The sequence below is a fragment of the Antechinus flavipes genome, chromosome 5, assembly GCF_016432865.1.
Source record: "Antechinus flavipes isolate AdamAnt ecotype Samford, QLD, Australia chromosome 5, AdamAnt_v2, whole genome shotgun sequence".
Taxonomy (NCBI): domain Eukaryota; kingdom Metazoa; phylum Chordata; class Mammalia; order Dasyuromorphia; family Dasyuridae; genus Antechinus; species Antechinus flavipes.
In genome coordinates this window covers 141518412-141543611 of record NC_067402.1, presented here as the reverse complement: position 1 = coordinate 141543611, position 25200 = coordinate 141518412, and the positions used below count along the sequence as shown (strand labels likewise).

Here is a 25200-nt window from a genome sequence, read left to right as displayed (position 1 = left end):
CTCTGGGGTAAGCAAACAAGGTCCTTTTGAAAAAGGTTGCCAAAAAGCACAAAAATTGGACTCAGTTTGCTCATCACTGAGTCAATTTTTTACCTTTTCATCAAGAAAAAGTCCTGACTTTTTTTTTAAGTAGAAAACTTTCCAGTCTTAATATTATGAATTAAATCCAACTCTGTGAATTAAAGCCAAGCCAGAGATGTTCCACTGTCTTTGCTTTCCCTTTTAAGGTATATTTCATCTATAGAACTCAAAGATGTCGGTTTTGGTTTTTAAGTCATTTTCCTGTTTTTGTCTCTGAAAGTTAAAGTGGAGGTAGAGAGGAGAGTTGTATTTTATGTTTATCTTACAGAAGAGGAGCAGAAAGGGTCCAAATGACTAGACCAAAATGACAAGTGATCACTGAAGATTTCACTTCAAATGGAAATTCAGGAAACAAAAAGATAAGGATTTCTGGGAACCATTTTTCTACACAAAGCTCAAAAAAATGTGCCTTCATTATCTTATATGTTGGTATTGCAGAAGTAAACTCTACTTGCTGCTTTTTTGGATTTACACCCCTTCCTAGTGAACTAGATTAGACATTAAATAAATTCCTCTCCTTTTTTATAATACTTTTTTTTTGGTAGATATTTGGGTCCGAGGTTTTGGCTTCTAGCTTTAGAATGAACCTTCCTTTTTATGTCTCTACTAAGTCAATAGTTTGAAAACAATTAACTAACTCTTTCTCTTCTCGTTGAATGGACCCCATGATGACTCTCTACTTTGCTGCATGCAAATACATATCTGGCTCTTATCTTAGTCAATGAATTAAATTATTATTATTATTAAATCTAGATTTCATATTCTAGTTAAGTGGATGATGTACCTTAATTGTTTTCTTATCTTCATCCTTTCTCTCATTGCACATTTTTTCCTTTTACGTATATTATTTATTAGCATAAGACACTCCCTATAATCACAATTTCCCTTATCATTTTAGCACCTCTTCATTTAATCCAGATCAGTGAGATAATCACCAGGGAAATTTCTGCACCAATGCTGATTGGCTATTTGCCAGTAACTTGTAGCCTTAGAATGCTGTTTAGGGATTGAGAGGGTAAGTCACTTGTCCAAAATCACAAAGCTGGTGTGAGATTGAATCTGACTGGGATTCATATCAGCTGCTCTTCAATGTCAGTCTGCTGTGCTCCAGCATACTGTCTTTATATGGAATTTGATTCATGAAAAAAAAAAAAGGGATAATGGATAAAAGTAGACTACAGAAAATTACCAACATTGCTTTGTACATGAAAGGCATTAAAAGCTATCATCAAGGTTGTCACAGATAACTGGACAAAGAGGTGAATTGATCATATGATCATATAATGAGAATGAAGACCAATCAACGTGATCCACTAATGGAAAGGTATAAAAAGAACTAGAAGAAGTTGAGGGGATCCTCTCTGAAAAACTTTCAAGAGGACAAGAATTTTGCAAGAGAAGGTGGAGAGGGAATGCATTTGGTACACATTAACAAAAACTATAGATGATAATAATTTTTACATAATGTTTTAAGGTTTTAAAAGTGAACCATTCAAGAATCTAAGTACCTCTAACATTTATTTTCCGTGTTCTATTTCCTGACCTCATATTTATTCCACATTGTTATATTGCACTGTATTGTGTTTTTATTACCCCTATAACTAAATAGTGAAGGAGGCAGCAGCACAGTATGGAATCAAAAACAGAAGCCTAGAACTCTTGCTTCTGAATTCTAGTCTCAACTTTGGACTTCACTCCTTTTGTGACCTTGGATAAGTCAATTATATCGTATATATTTTAGTGGCTATTCCTTTCATGTGTGGGTTGGACTAATCTACTAAGGTTCCTTCCAACTCTCAAATTCTGTGATTAATCTTTCTGGATCTTAGTGTACTATTTATAAAGTAATGAAACTAGATTAGATGGTTTTTAGAATTCTTGCCCACTTGAATCATCTTCTTTTCTCTAAAGTTGTTTCTCCAATGTCACCATAAATCTCCTAACTACTAACTTCAGTCTCAGACTTTTCTGTGGCTTTTACTACTGTTTACTATTTCCTCTTCCTAAATACTTTCTCTCTAGGTTTTCAATACATTGAATTCTCTTGGTTATTCTACTTTTTGACTATTCTAGGTCAGATTCATTTACTGTATCATTATTCATATCTTGTTCTCTGAATGTGGGTGTATATACTCCAGGGCTCTGTCCTTTCCTTTTTTCTTTCTACATTCTCCCTTTGCAATTCCACTAGATCCTATGGGTTCAATTATCATCTCTATGGACAATGAATCTATATTCTTTATCTCATGAGCTATAATACTGCATTAACAACTAGCTGCTATGAATCTTCATCTATATACCCCAGTAGCATCTCAGACTCAATTATCAAAACAAATTCATTATCTTCTCTCATCTTTTAAAAAAAAACAAAAAACCTTACCTTCTTAACTTCCTTGTCTCGGTTTGAGGGTACCACCATCCTTCCAGTTATTCAAATTTGCAACCATATAGTTATCTTCAACATACAATCAGTTGACAAGCATTGCCACTTTGTCTTTCACAGCATCTAGTATCTATTTCCTTCCCTCCACTCACACAGCCACCTAACACGTGTTTCCTTGTCACCTCCCTCTTGGACTCTTTTCTCTAAACCATGGCTTCTTAAACTTTTTCCACTTGCAACCCCTTTTTGCCCAATAAAACTTTTATGTGACCCTAGGTATATAGGTACACAAAATAGATATACAAATCAAACATTTATTGATAATAAATCATAAAAATTGCTATTTATTAAAGATGAAAGCAAATTTGTACACTAATGAGATGAATATGCTTGTTTAGTTTTACATCAAGAATTTAGTCTTGATAGAATATTTGATACCTTTTTATTGTTGCCAAATTTTCCACAACCCCCACATTCAGTTATGTGACCCTTTATGGGGCTGTGACCCACCGTTTAAGAAATCTAAGAAGTTTTGCTCTAAACCATTCTTCACATTGTGGCAAAATTGATTTCATTCATTATCTTAAACTAACTTAATTCATTCATTACCTTAGTTAAGAAACTCCATTTTATCTCCCTTACTTCTAGGATTAAATATAGCCTCATCTGTTTGGAAGTTATAGCCTCCCACAATATAGCCCTAACTCACTCCCCCCTCCCCACTAAAAATCTTAATATCATTCCCCTTTGCATGCTATAAATGTCAACAAAAACAGTATATCTACTTTTCCTCAGACAGAACATTCCATATCTTTGCACAGGCTGTTTGTCCCCATGTCTGGAAAACTCTGTCCTAACTCTGCCTCTTGGTCATTCTGCATCCTTTCACAATCCAGCCAAGGGCTACCTCATACGAGACCTTTCTGGATTCCCCCAGTTGACCTTGTTTCCCTTCATTTTTTTTTTTTTTAAATGCATTCCTCTGTGGACATTTTGTATTTCTCCTGACTTATAGGGATTGATGATTGTTTTTAATCACCTGTGCCTAGAGCAGTGATTGACATATACTAGATACTCAATAAATGCTTGTTGAATTTAATTGAATTTCGAATCCAGGAATTCAACATTACATCCTGTCTGAAGATTGTTGAGTTAATTATTTACAAGGCTTTGTCCCTGTTCTATTCTGGAATGACCTTACCACTACTTCCATTGCTCTGATCACCATTCCAAGTCGCCTTTAAGTTCCTCAGGGCTGACCCTCTCTGACTCAGCTGTGGCCCCTAGGTTCTGCTTCCTAGTTAGACTTCTGACTGTAGAAGTAGTGTGGGAAAGTGCAAAATCAACCACCAATCCACATTAATTAAGTGCGGGGATCATTCCTAGCCGAAAGTGATACTCCCTGCCCTCAAGGAGAGAGCAAGGCCATATAAAAGTGTAATACCTAATTACAATAATTAGCTTGTTTTCAATCTAGGGAGCAATATAATGGCCGCTAAAGTCCACTTGGTTTCCTTCTCTTTGGCATTAAGGGAGTTGATTTTAAAAGAAAAGTTCTGAGTTCAGTCATAATTGCTTCAGGTTTCTGGTAATAAAAATTATCTAACACCAAGCCAAGGGTGGAGTTCTCTGCCTAATTTTACATTTATTTGTAGTTCTAGTTAACTCCTGCCCTTTTTGTGGGTAAGGTAAAATCCAGTTTATGTGGAAACATTTGGGTAATGAAATAGTAGATTATATGACAGTGTCTGAGGATGGACAATTATTGGGAGGGGAAGATGGAGGAGGATGGAGCAAGTTGACCTTCTCTTGGTACCCTCCTTAGCTTAGATCTTCCCAGCAGTGCCTGAAGAACCAGAAATTTCCTTGAGATCTCTTCTCTCTTCCAGAGCTCTTATGTCTAAATGCCCAGAATTTTCTTCCTTCCCAATAAAACTCTCCCTTTTATAGAAAGTTGGGACAGCCAGATGGTGCAGTGGATAGAGCACTGGAGTCAGGAGGACCTGAGTTCAAATTCAGCCTCAGACACTTAACACTAGTTGTCTGATCCTAGGCAAGTCACTTAACCCTGATTGCTTCCTCAAAAGGAAAAAGAAGAAAGAAAAGTATAGGATGATCTAGTCTCACATAATGGCTTTGATTGATTGAAGATTTACAGGCCGTGTTCATACTCAACTTTGATTGTTTGATTCACTAAGAAAAAGTATTTACTTCCAGTTATATCAAAGCCAAATGGGATGAGTTCACATATGTATATACAGTCTGTTTGGAAAAGGAATGTAACACTAATTTTAGGAGGGGGGCACTAGTAGCTACAGGGATGAGGGAAGGGTTCCTGTAATTAAATGATGCTTCAACTGACCTTTTGAAGGAAACCAGCAATTCAGAGAATTAAAAGTGAGGAGAGAGAGCATTCCATTATTGGGAGATAGCCCAAAGTTATGAAGACAGAAGATGGACAAGTATGTAACTGATGTGGGAAAGATTCATTTCTAGATTCCCACCCTCTCCTAGTTAATAATGTAAATTGCCCTTTAACTCACAAATCCTGGTCCCTTTGAATTCCAATAGAAGATCTGACCTGGTCCCAGCCCACCCAGATCTGAGCCAACTTTGAGGCTACACCCAAAAGCCCCTTGAGCTAAGTCTCCTATTATAAAAAGGCCATGCTGGGAACCCCTCTTTGCAGAGATTCCAAACATGGCTACCATGTGAGGACCCTCTGTCCAGTGCCCTCCTTATCTCTACCTTCGCCTATACTTTAACTTTGCTTATCCAATAATAAACCTCTTTTATCAATCTAGCTCTCCGGGCCAATAAATGCTTTTATTGGGAATTCGTGCTGCTACTAGATCCCCTTGCGCCGAATCTGTACCCCAAACCTGCCACTAGACCTTAACCCTAATTTCATTTAGGTACCCCAAAGCTAGACCTCAACATTTGGTTCCCTGACGAAACAAACACCGGAAGCTAGATAATTTGGCGATCAAACTGGACCCCAACCTTTTCGGGGCACTCAGAACCAATCTGGGTTTTGAGCTGTTCAGGCAGTATTCTTCCGGGAAGAATCTGCGTTCTTTCTTTGATCTCACTCTATCTCTAAAGAGAGTGGGGAGAATATCTGTGTTCCGTCTCACCCTACTTCCATTTCAGGTGAAAAGGCTTCTATTTTTTACAGATAGAAGGACCAGGCAACCCGGAACGCTGGACAAGATAAAAGACTTTTTTCTTTCCTTATCTTGCAGTGAACACCCAAAGCCCTTGGGTCTGGCTTGGGTTGTCTTTGGGAGCTCTAAGCTCTGGCACAATTCTTTAAGAATTGCTGTGGATTGACAAAAGACCTTCTTTTGTTGGCTCTGTCTCTAAGAGATAAGAGGGAGGCTGCAAGGATTTGGAAGAATAAAAGTTTTTACCTGTCCACAATCTGGACACTCCCCTACCTCTAAAATCTTTCCTGGAGCAGATGCTTTGCTTGAGGAAACTCCCTCTGTCCAAATCTTTTCGAGAATTAAAGGCCCTTCTTTTGTATCTCAATGCATTTCTAATCTTTTTTTCTCTGTCACCAGAAAGCCCTGCTCTCCAGCAGGAACTGTTGAGACGCGAGAAGAAGTGCCTCTTTAACACTCTCCCCCAGACCAAGGAGACACGTGGCTGTTCTGGGGACCCCACCCCTCTCGGGGGTCCCAGGCCAGCACTCTCTTTGCTCTGTTCTGGGGAGATAGTCGGAGAAACGTAAGAGGAGCTGTGTTTGAGCCCTTCTCCCACGCCACTGTTAAATGCAATGGAGTCTCTAATGGTCAGGCTGTAGCCACGAGGAGAAAGGTCACTGAATTGGGGTGAGTTTAGAGAAGGTCTCTGCCCACGGCAGCTACTCCCTGGACAGGGGTAAGCGGTCTTCCCTTCAGGTTTTGCTCTCTCAGCAAGATCTGGGGGCTTAGATGAGCTGCCCGCCCTCAAGTTCCTGCGTGGAATCTCCAGAGGAGCCCTCGCCATTCAAGACGCACCAAGCCAGGTAAGATGGCATCCTCTTCCTCCCCCACCCTCGTTCTGGCCTTTCCTCCCCCTTCTTCCATGGAGTGGGGAGTGTAGAACTCGAGGCCTGGTTCGGACCTCTCCCATGTGGCTTGGCAACCTGCCATTTAAATGCTCCTATCCTGTCCCCTTCTTGGGGTTACTGTACAGTGGGGAGATTGGGGACTCAATCTTAATCTTCTCAAATCTGGGAAAGGTTGTCACCAACTTTTAAAATAGAAATTTGCTAGCAATTTGGACAAGTGAGCCGCGCCCCTTCCAGACCTTTACCTGGCTCTTAAAGCCGCAGCTTCCAGCCCTTAGGAAGTGTGCTTGTTCCATACATCTTAAACGGGACTCGGTGTCCCTGATTTGGTCATCCTGCGTTAACTGTAAAAGCCTCAGAATTACGCTTTCGCATGCTCACAAGGCTGTCTACAAAGACTGGGGATTTTAAACTGCTCTCGGTCTTTTTCTTAGCCTCAGGACACTACTTAAAACCTTTTCTTTGCTGCTTGTGGAGAGATAATCTAGGTAAACCAGGCTAGGTCTGTCTGTCTCACACTTTCCTACCTAACCCTACAGGTGGAACTCTTTTGCTCCTAATTTTCTTAGTCCTAAAACCTTTTGCTCTTAGCACACTCGGTTCTATTCTTTTCTGGATTGCCATTCTATGTCCCTGCCAACAAAGGGTTTTTTCCTGGGCTCCAACCCTGGCCAGGTTGCAGCTTCAAGAAAGACCTTTGGAATGATGGCTGGGGAATAAAATTTCAGGTCAAGGCAAATTAAATTCTTTAAAAGATGGCTTTTTATTTCTTTTCTCCCCTCATTCCTTGACTGCATCAAGAAATGAGTTAATGGGAGAAACTGAAGCCATTTAAGAATTCGGTGAATACTTTTAGGAAAGAAGTCTGTTGTGTCATGTTCTCTAGACTTGTTCCCTGTTTTCCCTCCCCCATTCTTTGAGAAGTTATTGAGGGACTAAGATGGGATAGTTTACCTTCCTACTTAGATGGTGTGTTTTCTAGAGGTATTGGGTAATTTGTAACTGAGTTATGCCTTAAAATTTGTCATCTCTGTTGGGCAATTATAAGTTATATGAAGTTTGGTTCAGTTACTTGTGAACTTCAAGATCTGTGTAATGTTAAATTTAAAACTATCTCCTTTGGGACTGCAGCTAATATTTGCTGGGAGTTTTGAATTCAGGTGTGATTACATAGACCAGAAGTAAAACCTTTTTACTTCCTAGGGCTAGAGTTTCTTTATCTAAAAGTTTACTTCGCCCAAGTACTTGGGGCCACTCCCACCTTGTTTTTTGAGAAAGCTGGGAATCTCATGGCCCTGATTAGGCTTAGGCCTAGAGCCTTTTACACTGTATGTTGGTGGAAGGCAGGGCTAGGCCCCTGACTTGCTGCTCAAGGAGCCCAGGGCTATAGAATATGCATACTGTCTAGTGTTAAGAGAGGAACTATTATTGAAAGGAGAACACACCCACTCCTACCACATCTCTCCTTTGCTACCTTGCCCTCAATGTTGGTGGCCCTCTTAGGAGGTTTCCACTGAGGCAAATCCACCACATCATGCTTCTATAACGAGGGGGCGGGTCAAATGCCCGGACTAATTCGAGCTCGCTGGGAGACTCCTGCAGTCTTGGGGGGATTTGTCGCTCATGGGACGCTGCGAGGACGAAATCCTATTTTTTTTGGCAAACGGTCCTCTGGGAGGGCCCTTTGTGACATCTTCTAGAGACGTCTAGGAAGGTTACGTTATAGAATGCGAAAGTTTTCGGGTTTTGCCATGAATTAGCTTTCTTCCCCATCCTTATGGAGATTTTAAGCTATCTCTTAATGCAGAGACAAACACTGGGCTTGAGAAAAATGCCTCAATCTCAACACCTGAACTCTGAATAGATTAGCTGAACTCCCAATCTCTCTGGACAAGTCCATCCTTTAGCTTTTTTTCTTTCTGATTATGCCCTCAGGCAAAAGCGGCCAGCCAAAACACTCCCAGCACACTTGTCTCTTTAAAAGCTGAAAGACTCAACCTAGTGAAACCTAGGACCCACCCACTACCTCAACTTTTTCGGGGTCCAAACCTCAATGTTTCTTCCACTCTGCTGCTAACAGCTGTTGGTTTCCCTTTAACTCTAACCTGAGACACTGAGCTCTTTTCTTCTCAGAGCAACTTCTGCCTCCTGAAAAAACATTTGGAGCAGAAGCGCCTTTTAATACAAATCTCTCCCAAACTTAGGCCTATAGGTGCCCTGGAAACTGTCCGAGGAGACCCCAGTCTCTGTCCTGAGTTCGAGCAGGAGGAACAACAGAGAAACTGTGTCACACCACAGGGGCTGAATTGGCCCCCAGCGGCCTGCTCCCTGGTAGGGAATTGGGGTCTGGCCCTGTTTCCCTTTTTATCCCAGGACAGTCCCAACACCTCAGGGGCCGGTAAACTGGGTTGGCAGTGCTGAGATACTTTGCACTCCCTCTGACCCCTTCCACCCCTCCCCTATAAGAATGGGGAAAGTGGGGAGAAGGCTCAGGATCTTTGCTTACTGAGGAACCAACTCTTTTTAAAGAAAAGCAGCACAGTTAAAAGATTTCTAAGAGCTTAAATTGCATTGTTATCTTGATTAGATAGACAGGCCTCCAGTTTCCCCTGAGTTCTTAGTCTACACCCTGAACCAACACCAGGAGAAATTAGCTTTCCTGGAAATTAAGAGTGAAAGGGCTACACTCGAGGCTACTTAACACTTTTTTTACTATAGACAAATAATCTTTTGCTCCCAGCATTTTCTCCTCCTTCTCCTTGTTAGATGGGCCATCAGCATTTTTACAGGCAGCCCACAGAAGGGACCTGCTGTCATCATCTCCACCTTGGATGACACCCTGGTTTCCTCCCTGGTTTTAACCTGCTCCCAAGATCTGGGCTTCAACCTTTGGACTCTCAACCGCCCTTCAGCCTGGAGAACATGGGACAACTGTCTGGGAATGACTGACCGGGATACACACTCCTTAGATGCCCTGCTGCCATCCCCAAACCCCACACCTCAACGCCTCACCTCTTGGCATGAACCCCAAATCTCTATGACCCTTGCCAGCTCTAAGCAGTTAAGAGGAGATTGGTGCTCTTTTTCCCACATGCCTTTGGAGGTGACTGCTTGAGGGGGAGATGAAGAGGGGACCCCCGAACTTGGAAAATCCTGGAAGGAGAAAATCTTCAATTCTGTCTCAAGAAGAGACTTTGCCCCATGTCTTTTTCCTTTAAATTCCAACTGCTTGAGGGGGGAATGATTCCTTTCTAGCTTCCCACCCTCTCCTAGTTATTACTGTAAATTGCCCTTTAACTCACAAATCCTGATCCCTTTGAATTCCAATAGAAGATCCGGACCTGTCCCAGCCCCATCCAGATCTGAGCCAACTTTGGGGCTATACCCAAAAGCCCCTTCAGCTAAGTCTCCTATTATAAAAAGGCCACGCTGGGAACCCCACTTTGCAGAGATTCCAAACATGGCTACCATGTGAGGACCCTTTGTCCACTGGACCCTCTGTCCAGTGCCTTACTTATCTCTACCTTCGCCTATACTTTAACTTTGCAATCTAGCTCTCCGGGCCAATAAATGCTTTTATTGGGAACTCGCGCTGCGACTAAACCCCTTGCGCCGAATCTGTACCCCAAACCTGCCACTAGACCTTAACCCTAATTTCATTTAGGTACCCCAACGCTAGACCTCAACATAACTAGAGTGAGAGTAATGTAAAAGAAGACTGGAAAGGGAGGGGACAAGTTGTAACCAGAGGACTTGATAGTTGGTTCTGGAGGTAGTGAAGAGCCACTAGAATTTATCAAGTGAGCAGACGCGAGATCAGACCTGAGCCATAGTAAGATCACTTTGGCAGGTTGGAATTAGAGAAGAGAAAGACTTGGGACAAGAAAACCAAGTAAGGGACTACTGCAATAGTTCAGGTGAGAGGATAGAATAGAGTTCCTCCAACTTGTGAAAAAGAGAAAAGGAGGTAAATTTGAGAGATGTAGAGCATTGATTAGGAAGAAAGGGCAGAGTCTTGGGTTTGAATCCTATCAATTTACTTAATCATTCTGAACTGCAGGTTCCTTATCTGTAAAGTGGGATAATACTCATAGAACCTAGCCCAATCTAGTTTTTGTGGGGAACAAATAAGATCATTATAGAGAATTCTTAGGAAATCTTAAAATGCTGTGTAAATCTTAGCTATTCATGCAAGTCCCTGTATGCTTCTGAGATGATTTCTGGCTTCCCTCTGCTGCCTTTCCCAAGTTCAGAAGGATGATAGATAGTAGACAATGCTAAACTTGGAATCAGGAAGACTAGGATTCCACTCTTATTTTAGACACTTAACCTCTTTTGGTCTCAGTTTTGTTGTCTGTAAAATGGGGTATTTGGACTTGATTCTTTCTAAAGTCTTCTAAGTCTTACTTCTCTGATCCTATGTATGATCTTTGATTTGAATTCTTTCCTTTATCTATGATAATTTTTCAACATTAACCCTTGCAGAACCTTGTATTCCAATTTCTCTCCACTTTCCCCTACCTTCTCTCCTAGATGGCAAGTAATCTAATATATGTTAAACATAGTAAAAATATCCAATTAAATCCAATATATGCACACTTATTTTTACAATTATCTTGCTGTACAAGAAAAATCAAATCAAAGAGGAAAAAATGAGAAAGAAAACAAAATGCAAGCAAACAACAAAGAAAGAGTGAAAATGTTATGTTGTGGTCCACAATCCTCTCTGGAAGGCAGATGGCTCTCTCCATCACAAGATCATTGGAACTGAATCACCTCATTGTGGAGAAAAGAGCCATGTCCAGATCTGAATTCTTTCCAAAGAATCCCTTCACTTTATTTGTTTCTGTTTTAGATATATAACCATCTGCATTTGAACTTGTTGTCAATGGCATAAAAGACAAAAGGGAAAGAAGGTTCATTAATCTTGGACTCAGAAGAACTGTGTGAGGGGTTCAGTTCTACCCCTTTTGAGGATGAAAGGAAGTACCAGGTCCTGTGCTAACTACTTGACAGATATCTCATTTGAATCTTACACTAATCCAAGGAGGTAGGTTCTATTGCTATCTTCATATTACTATTGAGGAAACCAAGGCAGATAGATATTACGTGGCTTGCTTAGGGTCACACAGTTTGGAGGTGTCTGAAGTCACATTTGCACTCAGGTTTTCCTGACTCTCAGATCTGGTTGTCTATCAACCAGCCACCTGGTTGCCTGTGTGACTTGTGACCTTTCTTAATTTGTAAAATAGGAATAATGGCACCTACTTGACTGATCAAATGATATAACACTTTAAAGCACTACAAAATGCTAGCTATTATCATTGCTTTTAGGTTGAAAAACAGTTTTTCAACCTACCTACCCTTAAGATGACTTCACCAATTATATATTTGAGAGGAAGTTATTCATTTATCAATGTAAAATGTTCCACAAATTGGAAGAAAGCCCCCCAAACCAAATTATACCTTCTTGTTGCTTTGCTTCTGATAACTTTCACTATATGTATTTAAAGAACAGATCCCCTTTTAAAATTTTTCTTAAAGAAAAAAGGGTCTTATTTCATTTAAGTCATGTTTCTGGTATCTTGCTTACCACAACCTTTCCAACAGTTTCTCTTGTATAGTTCTGTCTTCATTTCTAAAGGCTGAAGGCAAAGTAAAAGCATTTTGCTAATCTCTCAGACCCCCTTGCTCCAGTCCGTTAAGTGGACCTGCAAAAAATTTCCTCTTCCTTGCCCACAGCTGCCTATCCTAAAGAAGTCAGAATATAGAGCTCTGAAATCATAGACAGGTTTGAGACAAATTTTATCCAAAGATCAGAATAAGAGACCTTCAAGACACATTCCACCTGCTGTTTTTCCTCATATCACTGCCATATCTTTTCCTCTAAAGTTTCTGGCTTCTGTTCCAGTCCTCATTGCTGAGGGCACCACCCTGGCAGTGCCCCTGCCAAAGAGCAGCGAAAAGCAGACGTCTTTTCTGACATTCCTGAGAATGACCTACCTTAGTCAGGAATTCATAAAGAATTTTATGTCCTCCTCCTACCATCCCCACCCCGAAGGAATGTCGTCTTCCTCTCAGTTTTTCCTGCAAAATGTGCTCCTCTCCCTGGCATCCCCATTTCCTTTGATGATCTGAAATCTTGGAGGTGACTTGGTACAGCAAGGAAATGGGCTGAATTTGAGGTCAGAATTTCCCCTGTGTCATTTTTTCCCCATGTGACTTTAGAGCAGTCACTTTACCTCATTTTCTTATCTATCAAAAGAGGAGGTTGGACAGGATAGATGGTCTCTGAAGTTGCTTTTCAGCCCTAAATCTATGATCCTGGATCCTCATAATGGGGGTGCTGCTCTTAATTAAGTTCATCTTTTTATTGAGTTAGCAGATTTCCCCCCAGTGTTCTTAGAATTTGGTGATATTTTTCAGGATGAGCTTCATTTGCTGGGATCCTTCCTTCTTGGACAATTCTAACTATCCTGATCTTCTCACACTTTCCCAATTTTGTCTTTCTTTTCCCAACACACCCTTTGGATAATCCGCTCTGTGAGCCATTAATAGGCTTCTGTCCTGGGGTTCCTATAATATCCTTCAGTCACAGCCATTAGCCTTATCATTCCCTTTTGTTTTTATTTCTGAGCAGAACATTCTGACAGCTATTCTAATTTCTGAAGCTCAGAGAACATACTGTAGCATGCCCTATCTCTTCTACTTATTACTTCCAGTTGATTTCTTGAAATGATCCTGGTAATGGATAATAGGCAAATTTTGTAAGTGGGCAAGATATATTTTTGTTACTATTTTGTACATATTGCCCCTTTCTCAATCCTCTGAGACTTAATACCTCATAGTGACTTCAATACAATTCAACAAACACTTTTTAGGGACCTCTTTTATTCAGAGCACATATTAGGCATGAGGGAGAGAAAAGACATGATCTCCATCTTTAGGGATTTTATAGTCTAGGAAGAACAGAATCTAAATAGGAATTTTTGGGACTGGGCCAAACTGCTCAAGGACAAACAACATGGAAAACTCATTTAAGGGAGAGGGGGATACAGAAACCATGGTTTACTTGTGCAAAGCTTCCACCATTCTCTGCTGGAAAAAATAGAGTAGAAGAGGGTAGGAATGGAGCTTCCCCTAGCCTGACCTCTGGGGGCTTTCTATTTTAAAACAATTTAATTTCAATCAATTAATTTAACTAAATTCAATTCAATTAATCAATTAATTTAACCAAATTAACCTTAATTGATCAATTAATTTATTTTGGAATAATAATAATTTAATTAATTAATGATTTAGTTATTCTTCCTAAGAAGTGCTAAACACTATTAATGATGTTTGATGTTGCTAAAGGACTCCAACTGTTAGCACAGTCCTCTATATCTAGATCCCGGGCAAGTCTTAATCCTGTTTACCTCAGTTTCCTCATCTGTAAAATAAATTGGAATAGGAAATGGCAAACATTGTAGCATTTCTGCCAGGAAAATCCCAAATGGGGTCAGTTGGACGTGACTGAACAACAACAAGAATCTAGCAGACATGGTAGGGTGCAGAGACTAAGACTGGCCTCAGAGCCTGCGAGATCTGGGTTCAAGTCTTGCCTCTGATACATAGTGATTGTATGCCTAGGAAAGTAACCTGTGCTCTAGGTGGCTCTTTAAGACTAAGTGGCAGACAAAATGTTTGTGGCAGCCCTGTTTGTAGTGGCTAGAGACTGGAAAAGGAATGGATGCCCATCAATTGGAGAATGGCTGGGTAAATTGTGGTATATGAATGTTATGGAATATTATTGTTCTGTGAGGAATGACCAGCAGGATGAATACAGAGAGGACTGGAGAGACTTACATGAACTGATGCTGAGTGAAATGAGCAGAACCAGGAGATCATTATATACCTCAACAACGATACTGTTTGAGGATGTATTCTGATGGAAGTGGATCTCTTCGATAAAGAGAGCTTTAATTGATCAAAGATGGACAGAAGCATCTACACCCAGAGAAAGAACACTGGGAAATGAATATAAACTGCTTGCATTTTTGTTTTTCTTCCCGGGATATTTATACCTTCTGAATCCAATTCTCCCTGTGCAATAAGAGAACTGTTCGGTTCTGCACACATATATTGTATCTAGGATATATTGTAACCTATTCAACATGTAAAGGATTGCTTGCCATCTTGGGGAGGGGGTGGAGAGAGGGAGGGGAAAAATCAGAACAGAAGTGAGTGCAAGGGATAATGCTGTAAAAAATTACCCTGGCATGGGTTCTGTCAATAAAAAGTTATTTAAACAAACAAACAAACAAAAAAGATAATGCTTAGAAAATGCACTTTGAAAGTTGTAAAATCAATAATAATTTAAATTATAATAGAAATACATCTCTATAGCTTAAAAAAAAAAGATTAAGTGGCAGAGAGGGTAATGACCTGCATTGGGAGAGGACCTAATCACATAAATCACAATAAATTCACGAGTTTGGTTCCTGTCCCTTTAACTTGGCGTCTTAGGCAAAGCCTTGGTCAGTCCCTCTTGGGCGAGGGGACTACACAACATTACAAGATACGTGCACTGGCGGCTCATGACCGCTTTGGGGTTTCTCAGCAGAGCGGCTGGAGCGGTTGGCCATTTTCTTCCCCAGCCCACTTTACAGATGAAGAAGCTGAGATAAATAAAATTAAGCGACTCGCCCAACGTCACACAGCTGGGAAGTGTCTGGGACCAGATTCGAACTCGGGAAGACGAGCCTCCCTGGCTCCAAGCCCAGCTTTCTGTGCATCACAGCGCCACCTAGCCGCCGGGTAAGTACGCCGCAGGAGAAAGTCCGAGTAAACGAGGGAGGTCAGGAGGGGGGCTTCCCGGCGGTGGCCGAGTATCCGTGCGGAGCTTAGGCAGGAACGAAGCGGGAAAGGGAAGGAGAGGCTGCTGGTCTGGGCGAACGGCCCCCACCGAGGCGGGAGAGTGCTGGGTAGCAGAGGAAGGAAGGCCGAGGAAAACCTAAGGCACCCGGAAGGGAGTGACAATAAATTGAGGATAAATCATATAAATTCTATAATTAATTATATATTCATTGTCACAAAAACCCGGGAAGAGACGTATATTATAAATTCTCATGTAAATGCTGGCCAGGTGATAAGCATAGAAATGCTGTTTGTAAAGAGCCCTGAATGCCAAAAAAGGATCCTGGCGATTATTCAGTGAGAGCGACCCCCCCTACATGTGGATAGAGTCAGAGTTCAGGAACACCCAAGTTTGAATCCTGCTTGGGATATTTGCTAGTGACGGGGCATAATTTATCCTCTATGTCTCCTTTTCTTACCTGTAAAGACCAATAATGATTTACTTTATTATCTCTCTCAAATAATATTTATATTTTTATATTTTTAACAGCTGCCTTCGACTAATGGTGGAAATTATAAGGGAACAAGGTAGGCGAGGATGAGGATGGCTTTGCAAGGCTTCCCTGCCAAAAGCCAATCCAGGCTTTGATTATACAATACAGCCTTCCAAAATTCAGAATTCTCCTTGGGACATCAGTCAATGAGCATTGGTTAAATCTGTTTTATATGCCAAGCACTTGGTGAAACTCTGGAGGAAAGAAAGAAAGGCAAAAAACAATCTTACCTAATATATCCTAATGTGGGAAGAAACGTGTAATCAGTGATATACAAACAAGTAATTTATTTCTAAAGAATCAATTGGAAAAAATCTCAGAGAAAAAAAATAGCATCGAAGAAGATCAGGAAAGACTTCTTGCAGAAGGCGGGATTTTTAGTTGAAATCTGAAGGCAGCCTAGAAGGACAGGAGACAGAGATGAAGTAGCCTATGCGAGTCTCAGGTCTGAGGGACAGCCAGGGGGATGTCCGCAGGTGCAGTGTCTTGGGAGAAACAGCTAGTCACTGAAATGTGATATAAAACTTAAGAGGTCTGGAAAGGTAGGTGAGGAAGGGGTATAATAGTCAAACAGGATATTATGTTGGGGAGAAAGAATTATAGAGTTCAATGAAAAGGTGAGAGACATTGTCAGATGGGAAGCCAGGAAGGTTATTCTGATAACTGAGCAGAGAATAGGCTGGAATAGGGAGAGATTGATGCAAGAAGAGCAAAAATGGTTTAAGGGCATGAAAGAGAAGTTATTTCTCATATACATCTCCTTTCTCCACTGATGCTGCTCCCATCCTAGAGCAAGTCCTCTAGACTATTGTCCTTCTTAAACTTGTATCTGCTCCCTTGCCAACCTCTCCCAAAACAAAACAAAAGGAAACACATCATCTATCTCTTTGAATTACTCTGGATGGCTCTGGGTGATAGAACAATGGATCTGGAATCAGGAAAAATCAAAATCAAATCTATCAGTGTGATACTGGGCGAGTCACTTCACTTCTATTTGCCTTAGTTTCCTCATCTATTAAACAGGGTGAGGGGTTGTTGTGAGGAGTAAATGAGATAATATTTGTACCTCTTCCCTTCCCTTCCCGTTATTATTACTTGGGAGCAGCATTTAGGATAGGCTCTCAAATATCTTTATATACATGCTCTAAATAAAAGATTATCAGTATTCTTGGAAACTTGAATGGGTTTTGTTTATAAAATGAGACATATTGGAAGAGAGAAATTGACAGCAAGACTTCACATGGTGGTAGGGGGCAGGCAGGAAGAAAATATGGGAGCACCCATTTAGGTCTCTGGGACACATGGGAACAAGGCTAAAAATTGTTTTTGTTTGTTTTCCAAAATGAGTTAGATATTTTGTATAGAGTTCAGGAAGGTTTTGGGAGTTGGTTTTCCTTTTGGTAGCATGGACCTATTGGGCAACCTGGTGAAGCCTATGATGCCCTTCAGAGAATAAAAGTCAAATCCATAAAATTAAAACAAATTACAAAAGAAACCACTTGCAATTATGGTTATCAAAATCTATTTTTTTTAGAAATCAAAGTTCATAGAACCCAGGTTTAGAATAACTTGTGAAACTTAAAATAATTTGTTGCTGTTCAGTCATTTTTCAGAGTGTCCAGTTCTTTGTGACTTTATTTGGAGTTTTATTGTCGAAGATACCAGGTATGTCAATATAAAGTAATTATTAAATAAAAATTAAAAAAAAAAGAAACTAATTGGAAAAAAAAAAAAGAAGAAGATACCAGGTAGTTTGCCATTTCCTTCTCCAGCTCATTTTACAGTTGAGGAAATTGAGGCAAACAGGGTAAAGTGACCTGCCCAGGGTCACACAGCTAGTGACTGAGTTCAGATTTGAATCCATGAACTCATGAAGTCTTCCTGATTCCAGGCTCAGCATTCTATCCATTGTGCCACCTCACTGCACCTAAGTAATATTCTTACATTATTTTTTCAAGACTATTAAACATATAATTTATTTAATCCCTGTTTCTTGATGAGTACCTTTATATATCTTAGTTTATTTTGTGGCTTACCTCAGCTTTAGGGAAAAACCAAAAACAACTTCAAACTACTCTTTTCTACTTGGATGTCTCACAGTGGCATAGGGGTGACCGGAGGCTCTCAAAGGCTACACAACAGCAGAAAACAATTTATTTAGGTCCTACTTAGCCATCTGTATATATTTGTATATCTATTAACCAAGCTAGCTGGGTCTGGCAAAACCAGGCTGGCTACTCGCTAATGAATTATTTTGGCCATAGTAATTTGTGAAATTTGTCCATTAAGGTGTTGGATGACAGTTCTGGGGGAGTGAAAGGTGTTATAGACACTAGTGAAATAACAGATTTTGACTATCATTACTCGAACTGATAACCAAATTGAGCATAATTTACTGGAGACTTTTAGCCAAAATTCCCCTAGATAACTCCTGCAAGCCTAGATTTCACTTTAGTTGTGTTAATAGAATTTGTGAGTTTATCCCACTTGATATCTGTATCAAGGAAAATTAAATATTCATTCAGTCTAATTCATAGGATGAGAGAATTCTAAATACTTGAGAATAGGTATGGTGCCTTAACCCTTATCAGCCTAACTCCAAGTCTTCCCTTCTTGTTTTTAGGTCAAACATCCTCAATTCTTTCTGTCAGTCATATAATATCAATTCTTCAATGCCTTAGATGTCCATCCCCAGATATGCTCCAGCATGTCAATTTCTTTTCTTAAATATGATACTTATATTTGAATATAGTACTTCAGATGTCATCTAATTAGGGAAAATTATAATGTGATCTTCCTAGTTCTAGGTATAATATTTTACTAAGTGGAGCTTAAATTTGAATTAGATAGGTTTTTTGTTTTTTTTTGGAGAATAGCCATGTTTCACTAATGTTCATCCCACAAAACTGCCAGGTCTTTTCCATACAAATAATCTTGTTACACCTTTCCTGTGCTTGTGCAGTTTTTTTTAACCCAAGTATAGAACTTTACATTTATCCCTATTATATATTTACTCTTTGGCTTTGAGGCTTTTTGGATCCTAAGTCTATCTCATAGCTTTTTGAATATTTGTTAAGCATGCAATTCCCTGCAGCTTATCTCTATGATCATATGGGCTAGGACTCAAAAGTAGTTGATTACCATTGTTATCTTTTGGATTATTCATTTTAATTAAATTGATAATTAACTAATTCTCTTCTCCAAATTAAATGTTAAACATCTCTGTTTACTTCAATCTCAGAACCTTCTATAAGAATGGCTCTCAGCTAGACTCTGAACATTTTCTATGTGCCCAACTGTGTGTGTGGTACCATGGGCATTACAAAAAACAGTCAATACTCTCAAGAAGCATAGACACACACAGACAACAGTACAGTAATACTGCAAAACACCACATGGTTATAAAGAATGGAGGCTAGAATAGTTGGGAAATGTTTCATAGAAAACTTAGGCAAGAGTTGAGTCTCAAAGGAGACATGTGATTTGGAGAAAAAAAGAGAGGAAAAAATAAACAAATAAAAAAAAAAAGTTTGTGGGCCAAGGAGAAAACCAAACCAACCCACTAGAGGAAAGAATTTGTTTCAAGAGATAAATTTGAATGGGCAAAAGATTAGGAAGACTACCTAATAATAAAAATACCCTAATCTCTATTGCTACCTTTCAAGCTAATAAGGAAATATTTTCAATTCTACCTACATTTTTAATACAGGTTCTATTTTCAAGGAATCTGTAATCACATATAAAGGAAAATGTCTGCCATGGACATTGTTGGAAGACAATTGGGAGTGCTTAAGACAACTGCCCTGAGTTTGTGGGGTCACAGAGCAGTTGGTTTCCTGGCTATCTAACATTTTCTGAGACTAGCTAAGACCAGCCATTTTAGGGCACAGGTGCCCTAGGCAGGCCTTGATGGCAATTATCAGAAGCATTCTGCATACTCTGATTTTGTAGATCCTTTTCTTTTTCCTCTCTTCCCCCTTTTCTTCTTTTTTTCTATTTTTTCTCCTCCTTTTCTTCATCTAACAAGTCAATTGGCAAGCATCTATTAAGCTTCTACTTTGTTTCAGGTACTATGGGAACCACCAAGGCAAAAGTACAGCAGTCATCCTCCAAGGATAATAATAATAATAATAATGAGGAGGAGAAGGAGGAGGAGGACATTTACATAGTGCTTACTGTGTGCTAGGCACTTGATAATTTTTATCCCATTTAATCCTCTCACCGACCTTGGGAGATAAATACTATTATTAGTTTCATTTTTCAGATGAAAGAAACCAAGGCAATCAGAGATTAAGTGATTTGCCCAGGTCATAGTTTGAATCCAGATTTAAATTAAAGTCTTCTTAACTGCAGGCCTGAACTCTAACCACTGCACAATCTAACTTACATTCTACCAGAGAGAATTCTAGTGAGTTTGGCTTGCTAGTAGACTCCATGGACAATGCTTAGCATTGGAAATAGCACTCAGGGTTCAAAAAGATGAATGTATTCTGAAATAGAGAGATATTTTCTAAATTCCTGCTACTCTCCTGGAAATTAAAAACCTGTTATGGTGTACTTGGTACAAATGCAATATACTACTACACATTCTCATAGTAGATACATGAATAGAATCAGGCAGATCAAGAATGAATAATTATTATCCCTATTTTACAGAAGAAGAAAGTAATGCAGAAAATTTAAATATTTACTACAATTACAAGATAGCAGAATTAAGACACAAATTAATCCCTAAATCCTGGTCTAATGAACTTTTCATTACATCAACTTGCCTTTCTACTATAGCATCATTGAAATTATGGAATATTAGAGGTAGAAACAGCTTTGAAAATTGCTTAGCCTGACCCTTTCATTATATAGATGAAAAAAATTGGGGCTCAGCTGGATGAACTTACTTATTTAAGATTACATGTCAAACACCATTCAAGACTCAAGACAAAGTAAACTTTCCCCAAATACCTTCATGTTGTTTAAAGCATTTATTTAGTATCTGCTGTGATCCAGACCCTGTGCAAAGTGTTAGGTATATAAAGAAAGACAAAGACAGATTATACTCTTCAAGATTGTAAGAAAATATTTGTTATTCTCTGTGTTCTTCAAAAGACATTTGTTAAGATCATTTGCTCAAAGACAGTGGCAAGCCTGGGACCAGAGCCCAGATCTCCCTACCATGGTTTAGTTACAAAGACAAAATTAAATAGACAGTCAAGAGAGCCATTAAAATCATTTAGGCAAGTACCTTCACAAGTTTGAAAAAGTTGTTTTTACCTGGAACTATCCCAATTGTCAGTTTTCATGGCTTCAACTCAGAATGATTGATCAAATATTTACTTCTTTTTGACAGATACAGATCGACTGTCCCAAACACTAACACAGTATAATTAAAGAAATGTTAATAGCACATATAAATCTGCATAGAATAAAGAGGCAAATCTACCAATAAGTTATTTTTGGAAAAAAAAAATTAGTTCAGGGCTATTTATCCTGTTTAAAGCACTTCAAAGATTAAAACTTTATACCTTTATTCAGAGGCATATCATACCTAAAAGACAAATGTGAGTAAAAGAAATTCTACTCCTACCTGTTATATCCTTAGTGAAAGTCATCAAAGACAGAGCAAGAATCCAAAGATAGAGCCAATGTTTTTGAAGGACAAGGGACATAGCAATGTGTTTCCACTCACTTTGTTTCCATATGGGTCGAACTTTCTATATATATATAGGTTACATAAGACTGTGGGGAAATGAACTTACCATCAGCTTTAATAACTAACTTTCATTAACTTTTACAACAATGGAAAGACTGCACTGTGGTCTTGACCTTTGAGACTCTGGTCTCAAAGTGGAAAGGATGATGACAATCAGCTCCTTAAGTTATTTGGAAGGTTGTGAAACTGAAGACTGATGTGTCTTTGTGAATGGCTTTCATCACTTTGAAGTCATTTGCATAATCAATGTCTACACAGAAATTTAAAGCGAAATATATCTATCTTTCTATATATATCTTGTTTTAAACGTCTGTGTGGGTGTATATATATATTTCCCCCCTTCCACACACACATTTTATCTTGTGTAGTTTTAGCTGATATCTCAATTATGTTAGCGAATCAGAGGTAATATTTTAGATAAGAAAAATTTCATAGCAGGGAAGGGACCATAAAAACTATCTAGAATACTGCTTTATTTTTCAGATGAGAAAATTGAGACCTAGAGCAATCTAAGTTGACCTGGTCAAAGATATATCTGTATTAAAGCTACCTAGGTGTATATCAACAAGCTAGATAGAAATCAAATCTTTTGATTTCCAATCTAGTTCTTATTCCATCTTATAGCTACTTCTATCAGTGAAATACCCCAGAGATGTACAAGGGCACACAGATCAGGACATACCAGGTCCTGGTTCAATAATTGCCCTTGAAACAAGTGTTGCATAATGAAATAATTTGCAGGTCTCATTTAATGATATGCCCATTTAATTGATAATGGCAATATAATTTCAGTAAAACAAAGAATTTGGATAGTTCCTTGGAGTCTCTTTATGAAGGAGATTTCAGAGGCTAACCAGCACAGAACAGAATTGAACTAGATAGATGGCTTCTGAGTCATGTTCAAGATCTAAGATCTTGTGACATTCTTGACAATAGCTGGTTAGCAAGCCTCTACTTGAAGTGATGGGGAACCTACTTTGTTGTTAATCATTCTAGCTGCCTATTTGATATTTAAGTGACTATAATTATTAGAAAATGCTTCTGCCTCACTAAAATTTCCATTCTTTATTCCTAGTTATGTTTTTAGAGGTCAAGCAGAACAAATCTAATTCCTCTTACACATGAAAGACATTAAAATCCTTAAATGCAATTGATCACAGTCCTACTACATCTTTTCCCCCAAGACAAATATCCTCAGGCTCTTCATATGGCATCTGATTGTGATCTAGTTTGTAAATGTCTTTCCTAAAATGTGTTGCTGTTTAGATATATTTTATTTTGGGTTCTCCTCTCTTTGCTTCGTATTGATTTCCAAATTCTTTTCATGTTTCTGGAATTACTTCCTATTTGAACTTTCTTCTACTGTAATAAAATTCCAAAAATACATGTATCATAATTTATTCATCCATCCTCCATTTTTCTTTTGTTTCTCTTTTTTCCAACACGAAAATACTTCTTTGATTGTTTTGGTATGAATATGGGAGCTGATAGCTCGCAAAGGTTTTGTTGTACTACATATATAGGAATAGTCAGCAATGTGACTAGGTCAATGAAGCAATGACCTTGACCCCCCTGAGCTTAGCTTTTTTGGGGGGGGGAAATTGGCTTAGATTTTTTTCAAAATAATGCAAAATCTATTGGGTTTTTGGAATTAGACATACAACTTTTTTGTAGTAGATTTCCATTGAAATGAAATTGGGGGATATTGGGTCTCCAGTATAAATTTAAAGGGAGCCATATGGATTTATCAAGTAACCAGGAGGTTGAGTGAAAAAGATAAAATTGGGCATGAGAGCATTAGCTTTATGGTCAAAGGAGTTTGACATTTGGGACAAAGAATCTGCTGCTGTAGATGAAAAAACTGATATAAGTAAATCTCTGTAAGGAACAGAAAGGACAGAAAGGATACTTCTTAATGAGGGGAGTGGAGTAATCTGTAAAGCTTACCTTTTTTCCCCTATCCCAACTTCTAATCAGATGGATATAAGGGCTAGTACTTTTCTTAAAGAGCAAAGTAAAGCTTTGGGGTAATGACTGTAAGTCAGTCAGATTCCATGACTAATGACAAAGTCACATTCCACTTTTCTAACAAGGAAGAAGACATGGCAAAGAACTCTGATTGAACGCAAAAGCTCAATATATATCCATGATATTTATAAGGGTCTTAATTTTTTTTTTTTTACCTTGTCAGTGAGAAGGAGAGAACTTGGAATTGGAAATAAAGAAAATTGAATGAAATTAAAAACTGGAACCACATGGATAGCTGTCAGTAGCCAATAGATACAATTCATAGAGTGCAAAGCATTTGGTAGAGGTGATGCATTAAGGAAAGCAGATTTAAACACAAATTCAGTAGAGTATTATCTGATAGAATATCATACTTTTCAGAGAAAAATACATTAGGGGAAGCCTACGGGGAACAGCAACATAGAAAACATAACCAGGACCATATCTGTTTCCTACTTATGTGCTCCTTCAACTGAATACTCTGGCTGCATATTTTTCCTATGAACATGCATTCTTCCTCCTGAAATGTGTATATTTTGGGGAAAAGTATGCTCTAGATCTATAGAGGAAAATTTTTATTGTTACTTTTCTTACTACATTATTTCATTAGATGATTGCTTTGAACTAACTGTGCTCTTTGGCTGGCTAACTAATAAAGGTAAACACTTTGGTGGAAACTCTTGGCTATGATTTGTAGTGGATATAGAAAACTTGAATCTTTTCTTCTGTGTGGAATCTACTCTCTGAATTGGTAGGTGATCCACGAATATAGAAATCTATATCTCTTTTTAGTCATTGCCTTCCTTATAGATTGTTTTCTCAATTGATATGTGGCCCCAGGTGCTATGTATATGATGTCTTTTTTTTTGGTCATTGCCCTCCTTGGGGATTCTATTAGTAAACTGACTAGGTGAAAATGACGGTTGTAATGACTTTTTTGTATAATTTCACATTGTTGTCTAGAATGGTTAAGCCATTTCACAAATCCACCACTAAAATGCTGTTGAATTCAGATTAATTGCAATGACCATACTCAGTTCCAGAAAAAAAAAGGCATTATAGTAGAGACATAAAGAGACTATAAATATGGACAATGACATCATTGTCAGACAAGGTCACTTTTTTGATTGCCTGTTACTTAACTTTTTCTTTGTTACAAGAAAAGTTTCAATAGAGATGGCATATTGGGGTATAAATGTGATAAAAAGGCATAAATAGAAATTGTAAATTGGGAAAAATAAAAATTAATGATAGAATCCAGAACCATGAAGTGGTAAGGCTAGGCTATAATACAGTAAGATACTAACTTCCATTATTCTGGATATGATGCTTAATACAAAACAAGGCCACATTTGTGCTTTATTTGCTATGCTATATCATTGATCCATAATGAACTTAACAATCCACTAAAATGCCAAGATCATTTTCATGTTTTCTTATAATGATTCCTCCATTCTGATCTTATGCAGTTAATTTTTTAACATGTTTATTCCTATTAAATTTCAACTTATTATCCTCAGTGTGTTGTACTAGATGTTTAATCAATCAAATTATCCCTCCCATTTAATCTGAA

General features: G+C 38.7%; 1 protein-coding gene across 1 annotated transcript in view; it reads right to left on the bottom strand.

Moving 5' to 3' along the window:
* Positions 1-21581, bottom strand: part of SLC26A3 (solute carrier family 26 member 3) — a 55589-nt gene extending 34008 nt beyond the window's left edge. Inside the window, exon 1 of the mRNA XM_052001590.1 lies at positions 21495-21581. The gene's annotated coding sequence lies outside the window, so the exon portion shown is untranslated. The remainder of the gene's footprint in view (positions 1-21494) is intronic.
* Positions 21582-25200: the final 3619 nt, after the last annotated feature.